Genomic DNA, 12,190 nt, shown 5'->3' on the forward strand with positions numbered 1-12,190 from the left:
GTGGATAGGCGAGAGCTGTGATGGCCGAGTGGTTAAGGCGTTGGACTTGAAATCCAATGGGTTATTCCCGCGCAGGTTCGAATCCTGTTCACAGCGTATCTTTTTGCATGTTGTGTGATTAACGTCTTTCTTTTGGCATCTCGTTTGAAAGGCCACTGGTGAATACTGTTGGATGACACAAAATATGACAAAAGACTGGCCCGAGTAGAAAGTAGACAGCTCAACTGTAGAGTGGGAGAAAGAAAATGAAAGAAATCGTAGACAAAATTTAGAAAGTCAGATGAAATGTTTGTTAGTTTATTTCCTAAACATTGTGTGCTGTGTATGGACGAGTGTGTCGAGGATAGAATTTGTTATTGTGCATTTGGAATAGTATTGATGTGTCATTTTGAGCTGGTGAAACCCTCCCAAGAAGTTGCTTGAGTCTGTTTGACTTGACTGCCGTGAGTGCTGTGATGGCCGAGTGGTTAAGGCGTTGGACTCGAAATCCAATGGGATATTCCCGCGCAGGTTCGAATCCTGTTCACAGCGTCTTACTTTTAGTTTTGCTATTTAACTAAAGCTGACTTTCTACAAGATAGTTCCTTTACTAGTGAGGGGATATGGGAGAGCTGTGATGGCCGAGTGGTTAAGGCGTTGGACTTGAAATCCAATGGGTTATTCCCGCGCAGGTTCGAATCCTGTTCACAGCGTATCTTTTTGCATGTTGTGTGATTAACGTCTTTCTTTTGGCATCTCGTTTGAAAGGCCACTGGTGAATACTGTTGGATGACACAAAATATGACAAAAGACTGGCCCGAGTAGAAAGTAGACAGCTCAACTGTAGAGTGGGAGAAAGAAAATGAAAGAAATCGTAGACAAAATTTAGAAAGTCAGATGAAATGTTTGTTAGTTTATTTCCTAAACATTGTGTGCTGTGTATGGACGAGTGTGTCGAGGATAGAATTTGTTATTGTGCATTTGGAATAGTATTGATGTGTCATTTTGAGCTGGTGAAACCCTCCCAAGAAGTTGCTTGAGTCTGTTTGACTTGACTGTCGTGAGTGCTGTGATGGCCGAGTGGTTAAGGCGTTGGACTCGAAATCCAATGGGATATTCCCGCGCAGGTTCGAATCCTGTTCACAGCGTCTTACTTTTAGTTTTGCTATTTAACTAAAGCTGACTTTCTACAAGATAGTTCCTTTACTAGTGAGGGGATATGGGAGAGCTGTGATGGCCGAGTGGTTAAGGCGTTGGACTTGAAATCCAATGGGTTATTCCCGCGCAGGTTCGAATCCTGTTCACAGCGTATCTTTTTGCATGTTGTGTGATTAACGTCTTTCTTTTGGCATCTCGTTTGAAAGGCCACTGGTGAATACTGTTGGATGACACAAAATATGACAAAAGACTGGCCCGAGTAGAAAGTAGACAGCTCAACTGTAGAGTGGGAGAAAGAAAATGAAAGAAATCGTAGACAAAATTTAGAAAGTCAGATGAAATGTTTGTTAGTTTATTTCCTCAACATTGTGTGCTGTGTATGGACAAGTGTGTCGAGAATAGAATTTGTTATTGTGCATTTGGAATAGTATTCATGTGTCATTTTGAGCTGGTGAAACCCTCCCAAAAAGTTGCTTGAGTCTGTTTGACTTGTCTGCCGTGAGTGCTGTGATGGCCGAGTGGTTAAGGCGTTGGACTCGAAATCCAATGGGATATTCCCGCGCAGGTTCGAATCCTGTTCACAGCGTCTTACTTTTAGTTTTGCTAATAACTAAAGCTGACTTTCTACAAGATAGTTCCTTTACTAGTGAGGGGATATGGGAGAGCTGTGATGGCCGAGTGGTTAAGGCGTTGGACTTGAAATCCAATGGGTTATTCCCGCGCAGGTTCGAATCCTGTTCACAGCGTATCTTTTTGCATGTTGTGTGATTAACGTCTTTCTTTTGGCATCTCGTTTGAAAGGCCACTGGTGAATACTGTTGGATGACACAAAATATGACAAAAGACTGGCCCGAGTAGAAAGTAGACAGCTCAACTGTAGAGTGGGAGAAAGAAAATGAAAGAAATCGTAGACAAAATTTAGAAAGTCAGATGAAATGTTTGTTAGTTTATTTCCTCAACATTGTGTGCTGTGTATGGACAAGTGTGTCGAGAATAGAATTTGTTATTGTGCATTTGGAATAGTATTCATGTGTCATTTTGAGCTGGTGAAACCCTCCCAAAAAGTTGCTTGAGTCTGTTTGACTTGTCTGCCGTGAGTGCTGTGATGGCCGAGTGGTTAAGGCGTTGGACTCGAAATCCAATGGGATATTCCCGCGCAGGTTCGAATCCTGTTCACAGCGTCTTACTTTTAGTTTTGCTAATAACTAAAGCTGACTTTCTACAAGATAGTTCCTTTACTAGTGAGGGGATATGGGAGAGCTGTGATGGCCGAGTGGTTAAGGCGTTGGACTTGAAATCCAATGGGTTATTCCCGCGCAGGTTCGAATCCTGTTCACAGCGTATCTTTTTGCATGTTGTGTGATTAACGTCTTTCTTTTGGCATCTCGTTTGAAAGGCCACTGGTGAATACTGTTGGATGACACAAAATATGACAAAAGACTGGCCCGAGTAGAAAGTAGACAGCTCAACTGTAGAGTGGGAGAAAGAAAATGAAAGAAATCGTAGACAAAATTTAGAAAGTCAGATGAAATGTTTGTTAGTTTATTTCCTCAACATTGTGTGCTGTGTATGGACAAGTGTGTCGAGAATAGAATTTGTTATTGTGCATTTGGAATAGTATTCATGTGTCATTTTGAGCTGGTGAAACCCTCCCAAAAAGTTGCTTGAGTCTGTTTGACTTGACTGCCGTGAGTGCTGTGATGGCCGAGTGGTTAAGGCGTTGGACTCGAAATCCAATGGGATATTCCCGCGCAGGTTCGAATCCTGTTCACAGCGTCTTACTTTTAGTTTTGCTATTTAACTAAAGCTGACTTTCTACAAGATAGTTCCTTTACTAGTGAGGGGATATGGGAGAGCTGTGATGGCCGAGTGGTTAAGGCGTTGGACTTGAAATCCAATGGGTTATTCCCGCGCAGGTTCGAATCCTGTTCACAGCATATCTTTTTGCATGTTGTGTGATTAACGTCTTTCTTTTGGCATCTCGTTTGAAAGGCCACTGGTGAATACTGTTGGATGACACAAAATATGACAAAAGACTGGCCCGAGTAGAAAGTAGACAGCTCAACTGTAGAGTGGGAGAAAGAAAATGAAAGAAATCGTAGACAAAATTTAGAAAGTCAGATGAAATGTTTGTTAGTTTATTTCCTCAACATTGTGTGCTGTGTATGGACAAGTGTGTCGAGGATAGAATTTGTTATTGTGCATTTGGAATAGTATTCATGTGTCATTTTGAGCTGGTGAAACCCTCCCAAGAAGTTGCTTGAGTCTGTTTGACTTGACTGCCGTGAGTGCTGTGATGGCCGAGTGGTTAAGGCGTTGGACTCGAAATCCAATGGGATATTCCCGCGCAGGTTCGAATCCTGTTCACAGCGTCTTACTTTTAGTTTTGCTATTTAACTAAAGCTGATTTTCTACAAGATAGTTCCTTTACTAGTGAGGGGATGTGGGAGAGCTGTGATGGCCGAGTGGTTAAGGCGTTGGACTTGAAATCCAATGGGTTATTCCCGCGCAGGTTCGAATCCTGTTCACAGCGTATCTTTTTGCATGTTGTGTGATTAACGTCTTTCTTTTGGCATCTCGTTTGAAAGGCCACTGGTGAATACTGTTGGATGACACAAAATATGATAAAAGACTGGCCCGAGTAGAAAGTAGACAGCTCAACTGTAGAGTGGGAGAAAGAAAATGAAAGAAGTCGTAGACAAAATTTAGAAAGTCAGATGAAATGTTTGTTATTTTATTTCCTCAACATTGTGTGCTGTGTATGGACGAGTGTGTCGAGGATAGAATTTGTTATTGTGCATTTGGAATAGTATTGATGTGTCATTTTGAGCTGGTGAAACCCTCCCAAAAAGTTGCTTGAGTCTGTTTGACTTGACTGCCGTGAGTGCTGTGATGGCCGAGTGGTTAAGGCGTTGGACTCGAAATCCAATGGGATATTCCCGCGCAGGTTCGAATCCTGTTCACAGCGTCTTACTTTTAGTTTTGCTATTTAACTAAAGCTGACTTTCTACAAGATAGTTCCTTTACTAGTGAGGGGATGTGGGAGAGCTGTGATGGCCGAGTGGTTAAGGCGTTGGACTTGAAATCCAATGGGTTATTCCCGCGCAGGTTCGAATCCTGTTCACAGCGTATCTTTTTGCATGTTGTGTGATTAACGTCTTTCTTTTGGCATCTCGTTTGAAAGGCCACTGGTGAATACTGTTGGATGACACAAAATATGATAAAAGACTGGCCCGAGTAGAAAGTAGACAGCTCAACTGTAGAGTGGGAGAAAGAAAATGAAAGAAGTCGAAGACAAAATTTAGAAAGTCAGATGAAATGTTTGTTATTTTATTTCCTAAACATTGTGTGCTGTGTATGGACGAGTGTGTCGAGGATAGAATTTGTTATTGTGCATTTGGAATAGTATTGATGTGTCATTTTGAGCTGGTGAAACCCTCCCAAAAAGTTGCTTGAGTCTGTTTGACTTGACTGCCGTGAGTGCTGTGATGGCCGAGTGGTTAAGGCGTTGGACTCGAAATCCAATGGGATATTCCCGCGCAGGTTCGAATCCTGTTCACAGCGTATCTTTTTGCATGTTGTGTGATTAACGTCTTTCTTTTGGCATCTCGTTTGAAAGGCCACTGGTGAATACTGTTGGATGACACAAAATATGATAAAAGACTGGCCCGAGTAGAAAGTAGACAGCTCAACTGTAGAGTGGGAGAAAGAAAATGAAAGAAGTCGAAGACAAAATTTAGAAAGTCAGATGAAATGTTTGTTATTTTATTTCCTAAACATTGTGTGCTGTGTATGGACGAGTGTGTCGAGGATAGAATTTGTTATTGTGCATTTGGAATAGTATTCATGTGTCATTTTGAGCTGGTGAAACCCTCCCAAAAAGTTGCTTGAGTCTGTTTGACTTGACTGCCGTGAGTGCTGTGATGGCCGAGTGGTTAAGGCGTTGAACTTGAAATCCAATGGGTTATTCCCGCGCAGGTTCGAATCCTGTTCACAGCGTATCTTTTTGCATGTTGTGTGATTAACGTCTTTCTTTTGGCATCTCGTTTGAAAGGCCACTGGTGAATACTGTTGGATGACACAAAATATGACAAAAGACTGGCCCGAGTAGAAAGTAGACAGCTCAACTGTAGAGTGGGAGAAAGAAAATGAAAGAAATCGTAGACAAAATTTAGAAAGTCAGATGAAATGTTTGTTAGTTTATTTCCTCAACATTGTGTGCTGTGTATGGACGAGTGTGTCGAGGATAGAATTTGTTATTGTGCATTTGGAATAGTATTGATGTGTCATTTTGAGCTGGTGAAACCCTCCCAAGAAGTTGCTTGAGTCTGTTTGACTTGACTGTCGTGAGTGCTGTGATGGCCGAGTGGTTAAGGCGTTGGACTCGAAATCCAATGGGATATTCCTGCGCACATTCGAATCCTGTTCACAGCGTCTTACTTTTAGTTTTGCTATTTAACTAAAGCTGACTTTCTACAAGATAGTTCCTTTACTAGTGAGGGGATATGGGAGAGCTGTGATGGCCGAGTGGTTAAGGCGTTGGACTTGAAATCCAATGGGTTATTCCCGCGCAGGTTCGAATCCTGTTCACAGCATATCTTTTTGCATGTTGTGTGATTAACGTCTTTCTTTTGGCATCTCGTTTGAAAGGCCACTGGTGAATACTGTTGGATGACACAAAATATGACAAAAGACTGGCCCGAGTAGAAAGTAGACAGCTCAACTGTAGAGTGGGAGAAAGAAAATGAAAGAAATCGTAGACAAAATTTAGAAAGTCAGATGAAATGTTTGTTATTTTATTTCCTAAACATTGTGTGCTGTGTATGGACAAGTGTGTCGAGGATAGAATTTGTTATTGTGCATTTGGAATAGTATTGATGTGTCATTTTGAGCTGGTGAAACCCTCCCAAGAAGTTGCTTGATTCTGTTTGACTTGACTGTCGTGAGTGCTGTGATGGCCGAGTGGTTAAGGCGTTGGACTCGAAATCCAATGGGATGTAACCGCGGACGTTCGAATCCTGTTCACAGCGTCTTACGTTTAGTTTTGCTATTTAACTAAAGCTGACTTTCTACAAGATAGTTCCTTTACTAGTGAGGGGATATGGGAGAGCTGTGATGGCCGAGTGGTTAAGGCGTTGGACTTGAAATCCAATGGGTTATTCCCGCGCAGGTTCGAATCCTGTTCACAGCGTATCTTTTTGCATGTTGTGTGATTAACGTCTTTCTTTTGGCATCTCGTTTGAAAGGCCACTGGTGAATACTGTTGGATGACACAAAATATGACAAAAGACTGGCCCGAGTAGAAAGTAGACAGCTCAACTGTAGAGTGGGAGAAAGAAAATGAAAGAAATCGTAGACAAAATTTAGAAAGTCAGATGAAATGTTTGTTATTTTATTTCCTAAACATTGTGTGCTGTGTATGGACGAGTGTGTCGAGGATAGAATTTGTTATTGTGCATTTGGAATAGTATTGATGTGTCATTTTGAGCTGGTGAAACCCTCCCAAAAAGTTGCTTGAGTCTGTTTGACTTGACTGCCGTGAGTGCTGTGATGGCCGAGTGGTTAAGGCGTTGGACTCGAAATCCAATGGGATATTCCCGCGCAGGTTCGAATCCTGTTCACAGCGTCTTACTTTTAGTTTTGCTATTTAACTAAAGCTGACTTTCTACAAGATAGTTCCTTTACTAGTGAGGGGATATGGGAGAGCTGTGATGGCCGAGTGGTTAAGGCGTTGGGCTTGAAATCCAATGGGTTATTCCCGCGCAGGTTCGAATCCTGTTCACAGCGTATATTTTTGCATGTTGTGTGATTAACGTCTTTCTTTTGGCATCTCCTTTGAAAGGCCACTGGTGAATACTGTTGGATGACACAAAATATGACAAAAGACTGGCCCGAGTAGAAAGTAGACAGCTCAACTGTAGAGTGGGAGAAAGAAAATGAAAGAAATCGTAGACAAAATTTAGAAAGTCAGATGAAATGTTTGTTAGTTTATTTCCTCAACATTGTGTGCTGTGTATGGACGAGTGTGTCGAGGATAGAATTTGTTATTGTGCATTTGGAATAGTATTGATGTGTCATTTTGAGCTGGTGAAACCCTCCCAAAAAGTTGCTTGAGTCTGTTTGACTTGACTGCCGTGAGTGCTGTGATGGCCGAGTGGTTAAGGCGTTGGACTCGAAATCGAACGGGATATTCCCGCGCAGGTTCGAATCCTGTTCACAGCGTCTTACTTTTAGTTTTTGCTATTTAACTAAAGCTGACTTTCTACAAGATAGTTCCTTTACTAGTGAGGGGATATGGGAGAGCTGTGATGGCTGAGTGGTTAAGGCGTTGGACTTGAAATCCAATGGGTTATTCCCGCGCAGGTTCGAATCCTGTTCACAGCGTATCTTTTTGCATGTTGTGTGATTAACGTCTTTCTTTTGGCATCTCGTTTGAAAGGCCACTGGTGAATACTGTTGGATGACACAAAATATGACAAAAGACTGGCCCGAGTAGAAAGTAGACAGCTGAACTCTAGAGTGGGAGAAAGAAAATGAAAGAAATCGTAGACAAAATTTAGAAAGTCAGATGAAATGTTTGTTATTTTATTTCCTAAACATTGTGTGCTGTGTATGGACAAGTGTGTCGAGGATAGAATTTGTTATTGTGCATTTGGAATAGTATTGATGTGTCATTTTGAGCTGGTGAAACCCTCCCAAGAAGTTGCTTGATTCTGTTTGACTTGACTGTCGTGAGTGCTGTGATGGCCGAGTGGTTAAGGCGTTGGACTCGAAATCCAATGGGATGTAACCGCGGACGTTCGAATCCTGTTCACAGCGTCTTACGTTTAGTTTTGCTATTTAACTAAAGCTGACTTTCTACAAGATAGTTCCTTTACTAGTGAGGGGATATGGGAGAGCTGTGATGGCCGAGTGGTTAAGGCGTTGGACTTGAAATCCAATGGGTTATTCCCGCGCAGGTTCGAATCCTGTTCACAGCGTATCTCTTTGCATGTTGTGTGATTAACGTCTTTCTTTTGGCATCTCGTTTGAAAGGCCACTGGTGAATACTGTTGGATGACACAAAATATGACAAAAGACTGGCCCGAGTAGAAAGTAGACAGCTCAACTGTAGAGTGGGAGAAAGAAAATGAAAGAAATCGTAGACAAAATTTAGAAAGTCAGATGAAATGTTTGTTATTTTATTTCCTAAACATTGTGTGCTGTGTATGGACGAGTGTGTCGAGGATAGAATTTGTTATTGTGCATTTGGAATAGTATTGATGTGTCATTTTGAGCTGGTGAAACCCTCCCAAAAAGTTGCTTGAGTCTGTTTGACTTGACTGCCGTGAGTGCTGTGATGGCCGAGTGGTTAAGGCGTTGGACTCGAAATCCAATGGGATATTCCCGCGCAGGTTCGAATCCTGTTCACAGCGTCTTACTTTTAGTTTTGCTATTTAACTAAAGCTGACTTTCTACAAGATAGTTCCTTTACTAGTGAGGGGATATGGGAGAGCTGTGATGGCCGAGTGGTTAAGGCGTTGGGCTTGAAATCCAATGGGTTATTCCCGCGCAAGTTCGAATCCTGTTCACAGCGTATCTTTTTGCATGTTGTGTGATTAACGTCTTTCTTTTGGCATCTCGTTTGAAAGGCCACTGGTGAATACTGTTGGATGACACAAAATATGACAAAAGACTGGCCCGAGTAGAAAGTAGACAGCTCAACTGTAGAGTGGGAGAAAGAAAATGAAAGAAATCGTAGACAAAATTTAGAAAGTCAGATGAAATGTTTGTTAGTTTATTTCCTCAACATTGTGTGCTGTGTATGGACGAGTGTGTCGAGGATAGAATTTGTTATTGTGCATTTGGAATAGTATTGATGTGTCATTTTGAGCTGGTGAAACCCTCCCAAAAAGTTGCTTGAGTCTGTTTGACTTGACTGCCGTGAGTGCTGTGATGGCCGAGTGGTTAAGGCGTTGGACTCGAAATCCAACGGGATATTCCCGCGCAGGTTCGAATCCTGTTCACAGCGTCTTACTTTTAGTTTTTGCTATTTAACTAAAGCTGACTTTCTACAAGATAGTTCCTTTACTAGTGAGGGGATATGGGAGAGCTGTGATGGCTGAGTGGTTAAGGCGTTGGACTTGAAATCCAATGGGTTATTCCCGCGCAGGTTCGAATCCTGTTCACAGCGTATCTTTTTGCATGTTGTGTGATTAACGTCTTTCTTTTGGCATCTCGTTTGAAAGGCCACTGGTGAATACTGTTGGATGACACAAAATATGACAAAAGACTGGCCCGAGTAGAAAGTAGACAGCTGAACTCTAGAGTGGGAGAAAGAAAATGAAAGAAATCGTAGACAAAATTTAGAAAGTCAGATGAAATGTTTATTAGTTTATTTCCTAAACATTGTGTGCTGTGTATGGACGAGTGTGTCGAGGATAGAATTTGTTATTGTGCATTTGGAATAGTATTGATGTGTCATTTTGAGCTGGTGAAACCCTCCCAAGAAGTTGCTTGAGTCTGTTTGACTTGACTGCCGTGAGTGCTGTGATGGCCGAGTGGTTAAGGCGTTGGACTCGAAATCCAATGGGATATTCCCGCGCAGGTTCGAATCCTGTTCACAGCGTCTTACTTTTAGTTTTGCTATTTAACTAAAGCTGACTTTCTACAAGATAGTTCCTTTACTAGTGAGGTGATATGCGAGAGCTGTGATGGCCGAGTGGTTAAGGCGTTGGACTTGAAATCCAATGGGTTATTCCCGCGCAGGTTCGAATCCTGTTCACAGCGTATCTTTTTGCATGTTGTGTGATTAACGTCTTTCTTTTGGCATCTCGTTTGAAAGGCCACTGGTGAATACTGTTGGATGACACAAAATATGACAAAAGACTGGCCCGAGTAGAAAGTAGACAGCTCAACTGTAGAGTGGGAGAAAGAAAATGAAAGAAATCGTAGACAAAATTTAGAAAGTCAGATGAAATGTTTCTTAGTTTATTTCCTCAACATTGTGTGCTGTGTATGGACGAGTGTGTCGAGGATAGAATTTGTTATTGTGCATTTGGAATAGTATTGATGTGTCATTTTGAGCTGGTGAAACCCTCCCAAGACGTTGCTTGAGTCTGTTTGACTTGACTGCCGTCAGAGCTGTGATGGCCGAGTGGTTAAGGCGTTGGACTCGAAATCCAACGGAATATTCCCGCGCAGGTTCGAATCCTGTTCACAGCGTCTTACTTTTAGTTTTTGCTATTTAACTAAAGCTGACTTTCTACAAGATAGTTCCTTTACTAGTGAGGGGATATGGGAGAGCTGTGATGGCTGAGTGGTTAAGGCGTTGGACTTGAAATCCAATGGGTTATTCCCGCGCAGGTTCGAATCCTGTTCACAGCGTATCTTTTTGCATGTTGTGTGATTAACGTCTTTCTTTTGGCATCTCGTTTGAAAGGCCACTGGTGAATACTGTTGGATGACACAAAATATGACAAAAGACTGGCCCGAGTAGAAAGTAGACAGCTGAACTGTAGAGTGGGAGAAAGAAAATGAAAGAAATCGTAGACAAAATTTAGAAAGTCAGATGAAATGTTTATTAGTTTATTTCCTAAACATTGTGTGCTGTGTATGGACGAGTGTGTCGAGGATAGAATTTGTTATTGTGCATTTGGAATAGTATTGATGTGTCATTTTGAGCTGGTGAAACCCTCCCAAGAAGTTGCTTGAGTCTGTTTGACTTGACTGCCGTGAGTGCTGTGATGGCCGAGTGGTTAAGGCGTTGGACTCGAAATCCAATGGGATATTCCCGCGCAGGTTCGAATCCTGTTCACAGCGTCTTACTTTTAGTTTTGCTATTTAACTAAAGCTGACTTTCTACAAGATAGTTCCTTTACTAGTGAGGTGATATGCGAGAGCTGTGATGGCCGAGTGGTTAAGGCGTTGGACTTGAAATCCAATGGGTTATTCCCGCGCAGGTTCGAATCCTGTTCACAGCGTATCTTTTTGCATGTTGTGTGATTAACGTCTTTCTTTTGGCATCTCGTTTGAAAGGCCACTGGTGAATACTGTTGGATGACACAAAATATGACAAAAGACTGGCCCGAGTAGAAAGTAGACAGCTCAACTGTAGAGTGGGAGAAAGAAAATGAAAGAAATCGTAGACAAAATTTAGAAAGTCAGATGAAATGTTTGTTAGTTTATTTCCTAAACATTGTGTGCTGTGTATGGACGAGTGTGTCGAGGATAGAATTTGTTATTGTGCATTTGGAATAGTATTGATGTGTCATTTTGAGCTGGTGAAACCCTCCCAAAAAGTTGCTTGATTCTGTTTGACTTGACTGCCGTGAGTGCTGTGATGGCAGAGTGGTTAAGGCGTTGGACTCGAAATCCAATGGGATATTCCCGCGCAGGTTCGAATCTTGTTCACAGCGTCTTACTTTTAGTTTTGCTATTTAACTAAAGCTGACTTTCTACAAGATAGTTCCTTTACTAGTGAGGGGATATGGGAGAGCCGTGATGGCCGAGTGGTTAAGGCGTTGGACTTGAAATCCAATGGGTTATTCCCGCGCAGGTTCGAATCCTGTTCACAGCGTATCTTTTTGCATGTTGTGTGATTAACGTCTTTCTTTTGGCATCTCGTTTGAAAGGCCACTGGCGAATACTGTTGGATGACACAAAATATGACAAAAGACTGGCCCGAGTAGAAAGTAGACAGCTCAACTGTAGAGTGGGAGAAAGAAAATGAAAGAAATCGTAGACAAAATTTAGAAAGTCAGATGAAATGTTTGTTAGTTTATTTCCTAAACATTGTGTGCTGTGTATGGACGAGTGTGTCGAACATAGGATTTGTAGTTGTGCATTTGGAATAGTATTGATGTGTCATTTTGAGCTGGTGAAACCCTCCAAAAAAGTTGCTTGAATTTGTTTGACTTGACTGCCGTGAGTGCTGTGATGGCCGAGTGGTTAAGGCGTTGGACTCGAGATCCAATGGTATATAACAGCGCAGGTTCAAATCTTGTTCACAGCGTCTTACTTTTAGTTTTGCTATTTAACTAAAGCTGACTTTCTACAAGATAGTTCCTTTACT

At 41.9% G+C, this 12,190-nt stretch overlaps 26 non-coding genes across 26 annotated transcripts; all 26 read left to right on the plus strand.

Annotated features, from left to right (window-relative positions):
* The first annotated feature begins 14 nt into the window (after positions 1–14).
* On the plus strand, positions 15–96 carry Trnas-uga (transfer RNA serine (anticodon UGA)). Its single transcript has one exon. It is a non-coding gene; the product is annotated as a tRNA-Ser (tRNA).
* Positions 97–449: 353 nt separating this feature from the next.
* Trnas-cga (transfer RNA serine (anticodon CGA)) lies at positions 450–531 on the plus strand. The gene has a single exon. It is a non-coding gene; the product is annotated as a tRNA-Ser (tRNA).
* A 79-nt stretch (positions 532–610) lies between these two features.
* Trnas-uga (transfer RNA serine (anticodon UGA)) lies at positions 611–692 on the plus strand. Its single transcript has one exon. It is a non-coding gene; the product is annotated as a tRNA-Ser (tRNA).
* A 353-nt stretch (positions 693–1,045) lies between these two features.
* On the plus strand, positions 1,046–1,127 carry Trnas-cga (transfer RNA serine (anticodon CGA)). The gene has a single exon. It is a non-coding gene; the product is annotated as a tRNA-Ser (tRNA).
* Positions 1,128–1,206: 79 nt separating this feature from the next.
* On the plus strand, positions 1,207–1,288 carry Trnas-uga (transfer RNA serine (anticodon UGA)). The gene has a single exon. It is a non-coding gene; the product is annotated as a tRNA-Ser (tRNA).
* Positions 1,289–1,641: 353 nt separating this feature from the next.
* Positions 1,642–1,723, plus strand: Trnas-cga (transfer RNA serine (anticodon CGA)). The gene has a single exon. It is a non-coding gene; the product is annotated as a tRNA-Ser (tRNA).
* Positions 1,724–1,801: 78 nt separating this feature from the next.
* Trnas-uga (transfer RNA serine (anticodon UGA)) lies at positions 1,802–1,883 on the plus strand. The gene has a single exon. It is a non-coding gene; the product is annotated as a tRNA-Ser (tRNA).
* Positions 1,884–2,236: 353 nt separating this feature from the next.
* On the plus strand, positions 2,237–2,318 carry Trnas-cga (transfer RNA serine (anticodon CGA)). Its single transcript has one exon. It is a non-coding gene; the product is annotated as a tRNA-Ser (tRNA).
* A 78-nt stretch (positions 2,319–2,396) lies between these two features.
* Positions 2,397–2,478, plus strand: Trnas-uga (transfer RNA serine (anticodon UGA)). The gene has a single exon. It is a non-coding gene; the product is annotated as a tRNA-Ser (tRNA).
* A 353-nt stretch (positions 2,479–2,831) lies between these two features.
* On the plus strand, positions 2,832–2,913 carry Trnas-cga (transfer RNA serine (anticodon CGA)). Its single transcript has one exon. It is a non-coding gene; the product is annotated as a tRNA-Ser (tRNA).
* Positions 2,914–2,992: 79 nt separating this feature from the next.
* Positions 2,993–3,074, plus strand: Trnas-uga (transfer RNA serine (anticodon UGA)). Its single transcript has one exon. It is a non-coding gene; the product is annotated as a tRNA-Ser (tRNA).
* A 353-nt stretch (positions 3,075–3,427) lies between these two features.
* On the plus strand, positions 3,428–3,509 carry Trnas-cga (transfer RNA serine (anticodon CGA)). Its single transcript has one exon. It is a non-coding gene; the product is annotated as a tRNA-Ser (tRNA).
* Positions 3,510–3,588: 79 nt separating this feature from the next.
* On the plus strand, positions 3,589–3,670 carry Trnas-uga (transfer RNA serine (anticodon UGA)). The gene has a single exon. It is a non-coding gene; the product is annotated as a tRNA-Ser (tRNA).
* Positions 3,671–4,023: 353 nt separating this feature from the next.
* Trnas-cga (transfer RNA serine (anticodon CGA)) lies at positions 4,024–4,105 on the plus strand. Its single transcript has one exon. It is a non-coding gene; the product is annotated as a tRNA-Ser (tRNA).
* Positions 4,106–4,184: 79 nt separating this feature from the next.
* Positions 4,185–4,266, plus strand: Trnas-uga (transfer RNA serine (anticodon UGA)). The gene has a single exon. It is a non-coding gene; the product is annotated as a tRNA-Ser (tRNA).
* A 353-nt stretch (positions 4,267–4,619) lies between these two features.
* Positions 4,620–4,701, plus strand: Trnas-cga (transfer RNA serine (anticodon CGA)). The gene has a single exon. It is a non-coding gene; the product is annotated as a tRNA-Ser (tRNA).
* A 949-nt stretch (positions 4,702–5,650) lies between these two features.
* Trnas-uga (transfer RNA serine (anticodon UGA)) lies at positions 5,651–5,732 on the plus strand. The gene has a single exon. It is a non-coding gene; the product is annotated as a tRNA-Ser (tRNA).
* Positions 5,733–6,246: 514 nt separating this feature from the next.
* On the plus strand, positions 6,247–6,328 carry Trnas-uga (transfer RNA serine (anticodon UGA)). The gene has a single exon. It is a non-coding gene; the product is annotated as a tRNA-Ser (tRNA).
* A 353-nt stretch (positions 6,329–6,681) lies between these two features.
* Trnas-cga (transfer RNA serine (anticodon CGA)) lies at positions 6,682–6,763 on the plus strand. The gene has a single exon. It is a non-coding gene; the product is annotated as a tRNA-Ser (tRNA).
* A 1,272-nt stretch (positions 6,764–8,035) lies between these two features.
* Positions 8,036–8,117, plus strand: Trnas-uga (transfer RNA serine (anticodon UGA)). Its single transcript has one exon. It is a non-coding gene; the product is annotated as a tRNA-Ser (tRNA).
* Positions 8,118–8,470: 353 nt separating this feature from the next.
* Positions 8,471–8,552, plus strand: Trnas-cga (transfer RNA serine (anticodon CGA)). Its single transcript has one exon. It is a non-coding gene; the product is annotated as a tRNA-Ser (tRNA).
* Positions 8,553–9,066: 514 nt separating this feature from the next.
* Trnas-cga (transfer RNA serine (anticodon CGA)) lies at positions 9,067–9,148 on the plus strand. Its single transcript has one exon. It is a non-coding gene; the product is annotated as a tRNA-Ser (tRNA).
* A 515-nt stretch (positions 9,149–9,663) lies between these two features.
* On the plus strand, positions 9,664–9,745 carry Trnas-cga (transfer RNA serine (anticodon CGA)). The gene has a single exon. It is a non-coding gene; the product is annotated as a tRNA-Ser (tRNA).
* A 79-nt stretch (positions 9,746–9,824) lies between these two features.
* Trnas-uga (transfer RNA serine (anticodon UGA)) lies at positions 9,825–9,906 on the plus strand. The gene has a single exon. It is a non-coding gene; the product is annotated as a tRNA-Ser (tRNA).
* A 950-nt stretch (positions 9,907–10,856) lies between these two features.
* Positions 10,857–10,938, plus strand: Trnas-cga (transfer RNA serine (anticodon CGA)). Its single transcript has one exon. It is a non-coding gene; the product is annotated as a tRNA-Ser (tRNA).
* Positions 10,939–11,017: 79 nt separating this feature from the next.
* Trnas-uga (transfer RNA serine (anticodon UGA)) lies at positions 11,018–11,099 on the plus strand. The gene has a single exon. It is a non-coding gene; the product is annotated as a tRNA-Ser (tRNA).
* The last annotated feature ends 1,091 nt before the right edge of the window (positions 11,100–12,190 follow it).

This window comes from Haliotis asinina, chromosome 5 (genome assembly GCF_037392515.1).
Source record: "Haliotis asinina isolate JCU_RB_2024 chromosome 5, JCU_Hal_asi_v2, whole genome shotgun sequence".
NCBI lineage: Eukaryota > Metazoa > Mollusca > Gastropoda > Lepetellida > Haliotidae > Haliotis > Haliotis asinina.